This window comes from Pseudopodoces humilis, chromosome 8, assembly GCF_049639895.1.
Source record: "Pseudopodoces humilis isolate 2021_Gansu_Grassland_sample_001 chromosome 8, ASM4963989v1, whole genome shotgun sequence".
Taxonomy (NCBI): domain Eukaryota; kingdom Metazoa; phylum Chordata; class Aves; order Passeriformes; family Paridae; genus Pseudopodoces; species Pseudopodoces humilis.
Genome location: NC_142207.1, coordinates 12,034,901 through 12,044,839, shown reverse-complemented (window position 1 = coordinate 12,044,839; position 9,939 = coordinate 12,034,901). Strand labels below are relative to the sequence as shown.

General features: G+C 38.8%; 1 protein-coding gene across 1 annotated transcript in view; it reads left to right on the top strand.

The window, feature by feature from the left end:
• Positions 1 to 8,671: 8,671 nt before the first annotated feature.
• Positions 8,672 to 9,939, top strand: part of RALB (RAS like proto-oncogene B) — a 45,671-nt gene continuing 44,403 nt past the window's right edge. Inside the window, exon 1 of the mRNA XM_014249466.2 lies at positions 8,672 to 8,760. The gene's annotated coding sequence lies outside the window, so the exon portion shown is untranslated. The remainder of the gene's footprint in view (positions 8,761 to 9,939) is intronic.

The window sequence follows — 9,939 nt, the reverse complement described above, 5'->3', positions numbered from 1 at the left end:
TAGGTCATTCTGTTCTCTCCATTTCTTAGTTCTCAGTTTCCTATTAAAAAGATGGCAAATAACATGAGTAAGCAGGAGGGGAAAGGAGATTCTGTGTAATGTGTGTATTGGCCTGTGAAAAAAAATCCATTTAGCTTCAGACTAGGTTAGATAACTGGTGAGACCAGAGCTATTAAGCATTGGAAACAGCACCAGGGATTATGTGGAACTGTAAGATTTATTAGCCCCCAAACAGTTTATCTTTCATCAGTGGAAATAACAATCTGATACAAATCCCACTGAAAATAAAGCAACATTACTCTTTGATGGCCACTGGGCTCTGGATTTGACCCTCTCTGATATTGCTGATAGATGGCCTGGTGGAAATTGGTCACCAGTACACAATATATTGGCTGCAAGTGTTGTTAGCTCTGATCTGAACAGCTCCAGACTGGGTGCAGCAATTGGAGGGCCAGCAATGGTTGTATATAACCATTTTTTCAACCATCCCTCACTCCAGTGGAGTCAATCTGAGAACTGCTGGGAGGGAGAATCAGAAGAAGAGTTCAAAGGCCTCCCGTAGAGAAGACCAAAAGCATATTGTGTAGGTTTAAGTTCTTACATTCCCAGCTCTTTGTGCTTTGACAATGCCTTGGACAAACAAATACATTGTTGAGAACTATGTATTTTTTCCCCTTCTTTTAAGAATAGGATCAAGACTCATAAAGCATTTAGCTACTCCTGAAATAACTATGCATTAAAAACATGAATAACATTGAGATTGTGCACCATGTTCTGATATTTAATTAGCAATGGAAATCTGTATCATTCAGTTAGTGGCATTATGATAAAATAGGTAACAAGTGCAGTGAGTTGGCAAAACCCTCTATATCTGACCTTACTGAAAAATGACAGCATCCCTGCTTTGAAAACAACTGGAAAAGGACATATTGTGACCTTCTGTCATGAACATTTTGGTGACATAAAAAATCCAACAGGCCATTGGAATCCTACTGCTTATATGGATATAATTTGGCATCACACACATGACTTGAAAAGCAAAACTAATCCAGAGGAAGGGTTTCTTCTTTTTTTCCTTAGATGCGACCTTTCCCTTCCACTTTGTGAATTTAAAATACCGAGGAAGTGAGTCCTAATCTGAGGAAGAGTTTCCAAAACAGAATTGGAGATGCAGCACTTTCTGTGGCAGGGTCTTGCAAAGTGCTGTTGGTATAAATTAACTGATGAGGGTCAGGAAACTTGCGAAAGGCAGATAGTGTGCAGGAAGGGAAAAGGGAGTTGTACAACTTGTGGGCAGTTGCAAGCAGCTTCCTGACACTATTTACTTGGTGAAACATTTTGTTTCCTCCAGAGCAGTGTTTGACTTTGCTTTCATCATTGCCAGTGTAAGTCAAATGCTGTTATTTGTGTCATGTTTGGCTTTCATTGCCCAGCATTCACAGTCTGATACTGACGTGACCATTCCCCGGCTAGACTGGAGTTATCTAAATCTACGTGGTGATATGGAACTTCCAAACCCCAACTAGACTACAGACAAATGTGTGCTTTCATTAAATAAGATCTAGTCTGACTGCCAAGAAAGACTATGCCATTTTACTTCCTGAATGGCAAAAAAATAGTAATGTGTGCATATGGAAAATGCTGTTGTCAGTGTGTATTTTGGAATGAAATTATGCAGTTTATTCTGTGATGCCTGGGTTTCTAGTCTATTTCCCTCAATTCTATCTTCATATGCTTTCTTCAGTCTCATCTGATTTTTGTATTTGCCATATATGCACTTCCTTATGCAAGGGGAGGCTCAGATGGAATATTAGGAATTTCTTTGCTGAATGAGTTGTTAAGTTGGAGCAGTGTGTCCAGGGAAGTGATGGAGTCACCATCCCTGGAAGTGTTCAAAAAATAGGTAGGTGCAGCACTTTTCAATGTGGTTGAGTGGGCATGGTCATACTTTTTTGAAGTCTGCATTTGATGATCTTGGAGGCCTTTTCCAACCTTGATGATTCTTGATTTTGTAATTTGTCTGAACACAGTTACTGTTGTTGTCTGTTTGGAACACCAATATCTGGAACTGCTGTGACTTACAGAATCACATTCAGTGGTGTGATTCAAAAGACCAGCACCTGTTACAGAAAACTCCTTCATGATGTGAAGGAACACAAACGTGCTTCTGGGCTGCTTGAGTTCTCCTTAGACCCGCTCTTCCTCATGGATTGTCTCCTACCTGGAGCTTTACGTAGGAACGAGGGACATCTAGTGGCTCAGTAGAATGTAGCAAAAGAAGATGTTCTACCCCAAAAGGTACATTGTTGTGTAAAGTAGACAGTTCGGTGAAAATTAAGCTAAAGACTGTCTCAGTGGCTGAAACATAATTTTCATATATGTAACTGCTTTAGCTAAGAGTCATCTGTGATGAATTTTATTTTTGTGTTTATATCTTCTTTGAAAAGGTGGGCTGGCTTTGAAACTTATATGGGTTAAATGTGTTCGGTACCTAATTTCAAGATGACAGAACATCCTCTTGCATTAGGAGAAGATAAGATACAGGATATGTGGATAAGAAACAGAAGGAAATCACACAACACAGCCTTATATATTTTTTGATCCCCCAAATGAACAAATTTATTTTATGCATAGCAATTCAGGATGTGATTAATTAGACTAGGTGATACCTGATAGCTTTCAATGACAAGAAATAAATGTGAAGAGCAGTTAAATGGAACCTTTTCGTTCTCTGCAATGTGTTTCCTATTTTAATATTTAAATAATGAGTTTCTTTAACAAGTAACCCACTCTGAGTCATGTTTTCCTCTCTCCCTTTTGTTCTTATCCTAACCAGTAACTGCTTGTCATTCCAATAGCTTTTATTACAAGAGATGAAGTGCACTTAAGAGAAGCAAAATTATCTGCATTGAATTATACACTGGTTTTGTATTGTGAGTTCATTAGTGATAGGTTTGCCATTCTGTCTTTTTCTAGTCTGTACTAAAAATCTGGATGAAGTCTATTATGATGCTTAGACCAGGGCAACATTTGATCTCTCAACCCGCAACTAAAACTGAGAGACCAATGTCAGGCAGTTAAGGGTGTAATCTCTGAATGTGTCTTGTTCCCATCCTAACCCCACCAAAAAACCAAATTCAATTGATGCAGACAGAGCTGGAGTATCTTGGCTGGGGCATATGGCTAAAAAAGGCAGCCTACATATAAAGAGAGAGGCTTCTCTGAAAATGAGAGCAAATCATTGCCAAATATTAAGACAGATAATCTGCAGAGAGCAACAGGAGGCATTCTGTCTCACCTGAAATGCTGATAAAACCTGGAAGCCATGGGAGTGAGAGTAGACTGAGAAAAGACAAATGACTTGTTATTTTGCAAATATGTCTAACTTGGGAACTTTTTCTAAAGAGTGAGGACCAATGATAAGGAAAATCCTTTGCTAACCAAGAGGATTTTGTCATCCCTTTTCCCTCTAAACAGACTAAACTAGAAGCTTGTAGGCCTTGGTAGTTCAGCTCAGGAAGTAATGAATAAGGAAGCAAAGGGCTCTCCCAGCCCAGCTCCATGTGGACCCCCTCTGAAGACCCTTTGTTAGGGGTCAAGGAGGGATTCTCAGTCTATGTGTGTGCCATTAAAACAATACAGGAACAGTTATTTTAAAGTTGCTTAGATTGCATTAGGAGCTTGGAACACAGAAACTGGGTCCAGTGGTTTGGGCTGGTGTTGCTGGGAGTTGTTTTTGGTTATTGTTTCATCAAGATACACTGGAAGCAGGAACTTTATTAATGTCCTACAATTAATGAGTAATGAAAATAATATGGCAGCAGAAAGTTATGTTGTTCAGGTCCCATTTATCTCCAGATTTATTTCAACAATAGTTCATTGTGGAGAGATGTTGCCATGAAGACAGCTTTGAAAGTTTCTGTTTGGATCTCTAGTGAAGGCTACATTTGAAGGATGTGAACATGGATGTACCATGTTGCTGGCGACATTCAAACCAGTATCAGGAAAATGTGAGCTGGATTTAGTTTAGCTGGCAAAAAATTCTTTCTGTTTCAGAAACTTCTGGGAAAGAATGGCAAAGCCAAGGTACACCTTACTATATATATGAACTATCCTGATGCAGGTGTGGTCAATGACCAGAATGAAGAAAAAGAAGCAGACTGGCTTTTTAGCGTATGTTTATTAAATGACAATGTCTTCAATCTCTACTTATCTTTACCACTGTGAAATTCTGGTTACCACATTAGCACTTTACTTTTAGGGCAGTACAAACTGAATCTAGGGTTACATGAGTTTTAGAGTGAATAATTTTCCATGTGAAAAGAGCTAGGAAAAATTAACATTCCTGCACTGACCCCAGATGAGGTGAAAAGAGCATGTTTTGGGGAAAGGTTGGAGTATGCCTTGGACATATTGTGAGCAGAAAGGGTAAGTGGGAGATCTGAGACTCAGCACCTGACATTTTTCACATGTTAGATCTGTTATAATGCTGGAAATCAGCCTAGGACTCCTCTGCTCTTACTTTTGTTGATGCTGGAGTGCCAACAGCAAAAAAGCTGTGACTCCTCCACTCAGGCTTCCACTCCCACTGCCCTGGTGGTTTGCCCCTGGCTATGTGCGGGGATGGGTACATATTTACTGACTAATACAGGCACACAGAAATTTCCATTGACTAATCTTCTTCTGGCAGGGTGAGTCATCATATGGGAAAGGTTAGTTCTGCTTGTTCTTTGTTTGGATTGAATCCAGTCAGAGCTCCAAAAAGGCCAGGCCAGAACCTTCAACACCTATGACCATCTCTGCTCTCCCACGGTAACGGAAGGAAGCTTTGAGAGATGTCTGTAGCTTCAAGATTTCTGAAGGGAAAGATCTTCCTTGGAAACTACTTTGAAAGGAGCTGGCAAAGCTCCTGGTAAGAACTTAGCCTTTTCTCCATCTGTCAAAACAAGGCATAATCCTTCCCTGCTTCACAACAGTCTTGGGAGGAATCATCAGTTAGCACGTTTACATCACTAAAAGTGATTTCCTATTATAAATCACTTAGGCTTCGGTTCTTAAGAACACAAACTCATCTCACCCTTCTTAAAGGTCTTCTCCCTCTTTTCACACATCTACATTCTTCTTTGCACTCTGCTATTGCAAAGTGCAATTGCTGCTAGCATTGCTTTTATACACCTGAGAGCAATTTTAACAATCACACTGTATTTTTCTGAACAATTAAATAATCAGAAAAAGAAAATAATTCTTCTTCAATTTCTGCTCTCCTTTTTATCAGTATTGGAAAGTGTTTTCTACCTCATACTGCTGATTACTAAAATTTCTCATCACTGCTCCAACTCCTTGGTGTTGTTATGAAGAAGAATATCTGCATATATTTATAAAGCATTTTTTAGTCCAGCGGTATTTAAGAGAATTAACTGTGATTCAAACTGGAGTTATCTATAAACAGTGGCCTGTATAAATATTTTGTGTTGCCAATGTTTGCATGATGCAAGACCTGTAGCTCCTTCTTCAAAAAGGCAACTTTCTCTGGAACAGAAGAGCAGCACACCAAAAGATCAGGAATGTTTTAAATGTGAAGTGTACTATCCAACTGGAATTGCACAGGGAGCCAAGAGAGCAAAATGCTCAGGAAGCTCCTGCAATCAACTTCATGCCAGAACTGGCAAGATATTTTTAGCTATGACACACTCTTGAAGATTTATTTAGGGTTGTAAGAGGTACCCAAATCTGGGGGTGGTGACCACTTCAGTTATGGTCCTGCCTTGTCATCATCCAAGTTCTCCTCCCACACACAACCTTGCCTGACCTGTGAAACAGCTCCCTCTCTGCCATGATTCCTTTTAGTCCTGCTCATCACTGTCTTTCCTACTATAAATGTAAAATATTGGCTTTCCCTCATTTCCCCATTATATAAATCCCTTCTACCTCTTTCCCAAGCTCTAAACTACTTCCCTGTCCAGGTTTTCTACCAGATGCTGTATGTTAGTGTAAGGAAAACTCCCAGCCTTATATATGGACAGAGGAACATGAGTTACACCTCATATGGACTTCACAGTGAGGGTATTCAAACCCTTAAACAGAATGCCCAGGGAGGGTGGAATGATCACCTTTGGATATACTCACACCTGACCAGTGCTAAGCAGCCTGACCTAACTTTGAAGCTCTGTTTTGAGTGGGTAAAGGATGAGGTTATCTCCAGTGATTCCTTTTAATAAAAATTATTTCAGAATTCTAATTAAGTCTTGAAAAAAAAGAGGAAGAGCGAGAACACACAAGAAATTAAGAAAAATATGCTTTTCTGGCAAGAAGCAAAAGGAGGACAACAAAACAAAACAGAGCTGTGCAGTTATCCTGCTTCTCATGCTCACACTGAAGTAACTCAGGATGCAATCAGAGAGATATTAAAATCTGCAGAGAACCAAGAAGAGAATGAACACCAACGTGTCTGTGGTTAACCAAGGCTTTCTTCATCTGTCAGACCTCAAAGCCTGGTTAGAAATGTGTGTATTGTCTTCAGAATATTCTCCTCTGGAATATTCCAAGGCACATCTGTTTTATTTGCTGCAGATTCAGAGTAGGAGCATGATACAGGCAGTACCCACCTCCTCAGAACTTGGGCTGAGCAATCACCCAAGTGCTGCAGCCAGATGTTCACTGGAGATTAACCCTCTTGGGCCCACAGAGGAGTAGGAGCACACCAGAGATGCCCCTGCCCCCTTCATGGCAAGCAGCAGTTCTAGCTCCCTCATCTTATGAACACATAAAAAGTATGGTTTTCAGTCCAGTGTGTGAATACATGAAATGTTCAAGTCAAATCCAGAGCTGTGACAAGTCTTTGCTCTTTTAGGAAATCTTCTCAAATCAAGGTGATAACCTATAAAGGTTTTATAGTACTATTAAAAATCAAGGTGAGAGCAGAGAAACAAAAATATACATATAAACTCTATCACAGTTGTTTTAAGAAGGACTTCCCAAATTCTACAAAACTTAATGTATTAATGATCTTAAATCACAGTCCTCCAACTCATAAACAATTTGAGAAGTCATTGCCCCCAGATCCTTCATTCCAGAGTACAAGTAGTGGAAAAGTCCCCAGAATCTTTATGAAGAAAATGGTTTAGTGCTCTGGTTTATTTTACTAGTGCTGCTGGTTTATTTGGGAGATGCATCACCACCGGATAAATGAGCATTGATACTACCAGCATCTGTTTAATAAATAATGTATTATAAAGTATTGTTCATCCCCTATCCTCTTAAATAGAACAAGTTCCTGAAATTGAAAATCCACTAACAAAAGGCACAAACAGAACAAGAAATCTGGCAGCAAAATATTATTTAACAATTCAGCTGCAAGAGCAACACCCTGTTGTGCAGCTCAGTAGAAGGGTACTGACAAATACTGAAACATAAAATGCCTGATCTTTAAACTGATTTAATATGATAAGGGTTCTCCAAATCCAGCCATTAAACTAAAAGCCAATACAGGAGCTCAAAAATTATGATAAATGATAATATATCACTCATGGGTGGCCTTGATGTTGAGTCTGGGATGAGTTGCATGAACAAAATCACTGGAAATTTTTAATACAAAAAGAAGAAACTTAAAAGGCTACTACAGTGACTTCCATAACAGAGAATGCAGCAATTCCTAACACAGCATTAATGTTGCTTGCTTGAAATCTGGGTTAAATTTTCCTATGAGTGTATTTTATGGGATTATAACAGAAATAAAATTATCCTGAAAACTTGAAAGAAAAATGAGTGGCTTAGTAGGTGAATTCTTAAAGCTGAAAAGGACAGAGAGGCTTCCAGGCATGCAAATGCTGCTTTGGATCTTAAATAAAAAAAGAAAACTTCAAACTAAATCCAGGTAAAGAACAATTGTGCTGAGTTAGAACATCTGCTTGGCTTTAAATGTTTATTAATTTCTTTTTTAAAAGCTGTAGACAATGACTAGTAAATAAATCTATAGTAATATATCTCTGCAAATGGATTATTATTTCTGAAGCAGACTTGCAATTAGGAAAGGGTCTAAAGAGCAAAACTTAACCCCGCAAATCTGCACAAAATCAAATTGACTTTCCATGCAATTTAAAAACCTGTTTGCTTACATTGCTTTAGAAAATATTAATTGGATTCCTGAATCACTTAGATGCTTTAGAAGATTTTACTTTTGCTGAGAAAAGCAATAAATAAGTCAGGATACTGCCAAGGAGCGGATACACGTGGGTCCCTTTTGCTGACACAGACCCAGCTGTGGCTGCAGACCCAGCTGTGTTGGGGCTGGCTACATTTGCCTGAGCAGAGCTGGTAACACACTTGAAGCTTGAGCTCTGACACAGGCAGCAGCAAGCATTGCTCTGAGGTGGCTCAGTTGTAATAGGTCTCTTAGGCTAGTCCTCCTAATGATGCAAATTCTAAGTTTGTGATTTTTATTTATGGAAACTTTTCACTGGAAAGTGTAGGAAAGATTAATTAGAAAAGTAATATTCTATTATTGGCTATTGAGGATTTTTAAGCTGTTACTTTTTAAATTATCTACAACAGTTTCCTTGTTTTTAGAATGAGTGCATGATATCATATCCTGAGCCCTTCCCTTTTCTTGTAACTTTCTGAGGCACTAGGAGGAGTCCAGCTACAGTCATCATGTGGATTGGCCTGTAAAACTGTAGTGGAGCTCTTTCTTCCATCTCCTGCCTGCCTAATTCATACTCCTTAAGAAGCTGCTGCTCTAGGACGAACTGCCCTTTAAGCACAGTGAGTATCAGCTAAAAGGCAACCAATTATCTAGCTTGTAAAGTTGCATCAGAGAATGATCACTGTTCTGTGTTGTATTTACATTTACGTGCGGTTTGGGACACCAAAGTAAAAGGAAAACTTGCTGTCAGTATTTTACACTGAAGTAGAGAAGGCAGTTCCCTGGCCCAGCTGGGGTGAGAAAAGGAACAGCAGCAACATGGGAGGCTCAGGGTGCAGAGATCAGATTAAAGGTGTGGGCTAGGTGTAAAAAAGATACATGTATCACGCCAGGCAACATACCTGTAGATGGACAGACAGGAAAAAACCAGCTTCTAAAATGCATATACAAGCAGCTGTGCCCAAGCACATGGTACTGTATTAATGCTGGATGACAAGCACCTCTTGTTTATTCTTAATGTGGTTTCATATAAGGAATATGTAGTAGTACTAGCTAGTAATAAGAAAAATAAAAGCAGAATAAAAGAAATAGTTGTATTCAATAATCTTCAGTCATCCCTAAAGCATGCAGGCCAAGTAAACATTCACAGTGAGTCATTGACTCTTTTTAGTATAACTATAACCTGTGGTGCTGTTACTGCTTCATTTTTCCATCTTGGTCCATAGCTCTGAAATGCAGAGCTAAAGGCTCTGCTACCATTGGTGGAGGGCCTAAGGTTTTGTCTAGATGTCTCTGACATGCTAATTTAGTGGAAACTAGGTAAATATATCAATAATATAGTTATGATTATGATTTATGATTATATTTAATATATGTATAAGGTAGTATGATCCATGTTTCACAGCATAAAAATGTTATAATGAAAGGAAATAAATCACATGCATTTATATCTACCAAATGAACTTGTAGAACTTATTAATTAATCTAGAAAATTGCTTTTAAAAGGACAGAATTTTCCTGTGTCTGTTGTCCTTGTAGAATACCAAATACGGGCTTCATTCCAAGGTTGTAAAGGACTTAGGACCATGCTTTACATAAAGGCCTCTGTCTAGGATTAGATGGAAACAACAGAAAGGAGCCATGCTATTTTTGTGAATACTTAAGATAACTGTAACTGTCTTCAAAAATTCCTTGATGATGTGAGCAACTATACAGGAAACATATAACCTTTGCTTACGTTGATCACATTACTTCATGTTTTTAATTTGCCCACTGTGGTTTTGATCAGCTCCTTCATG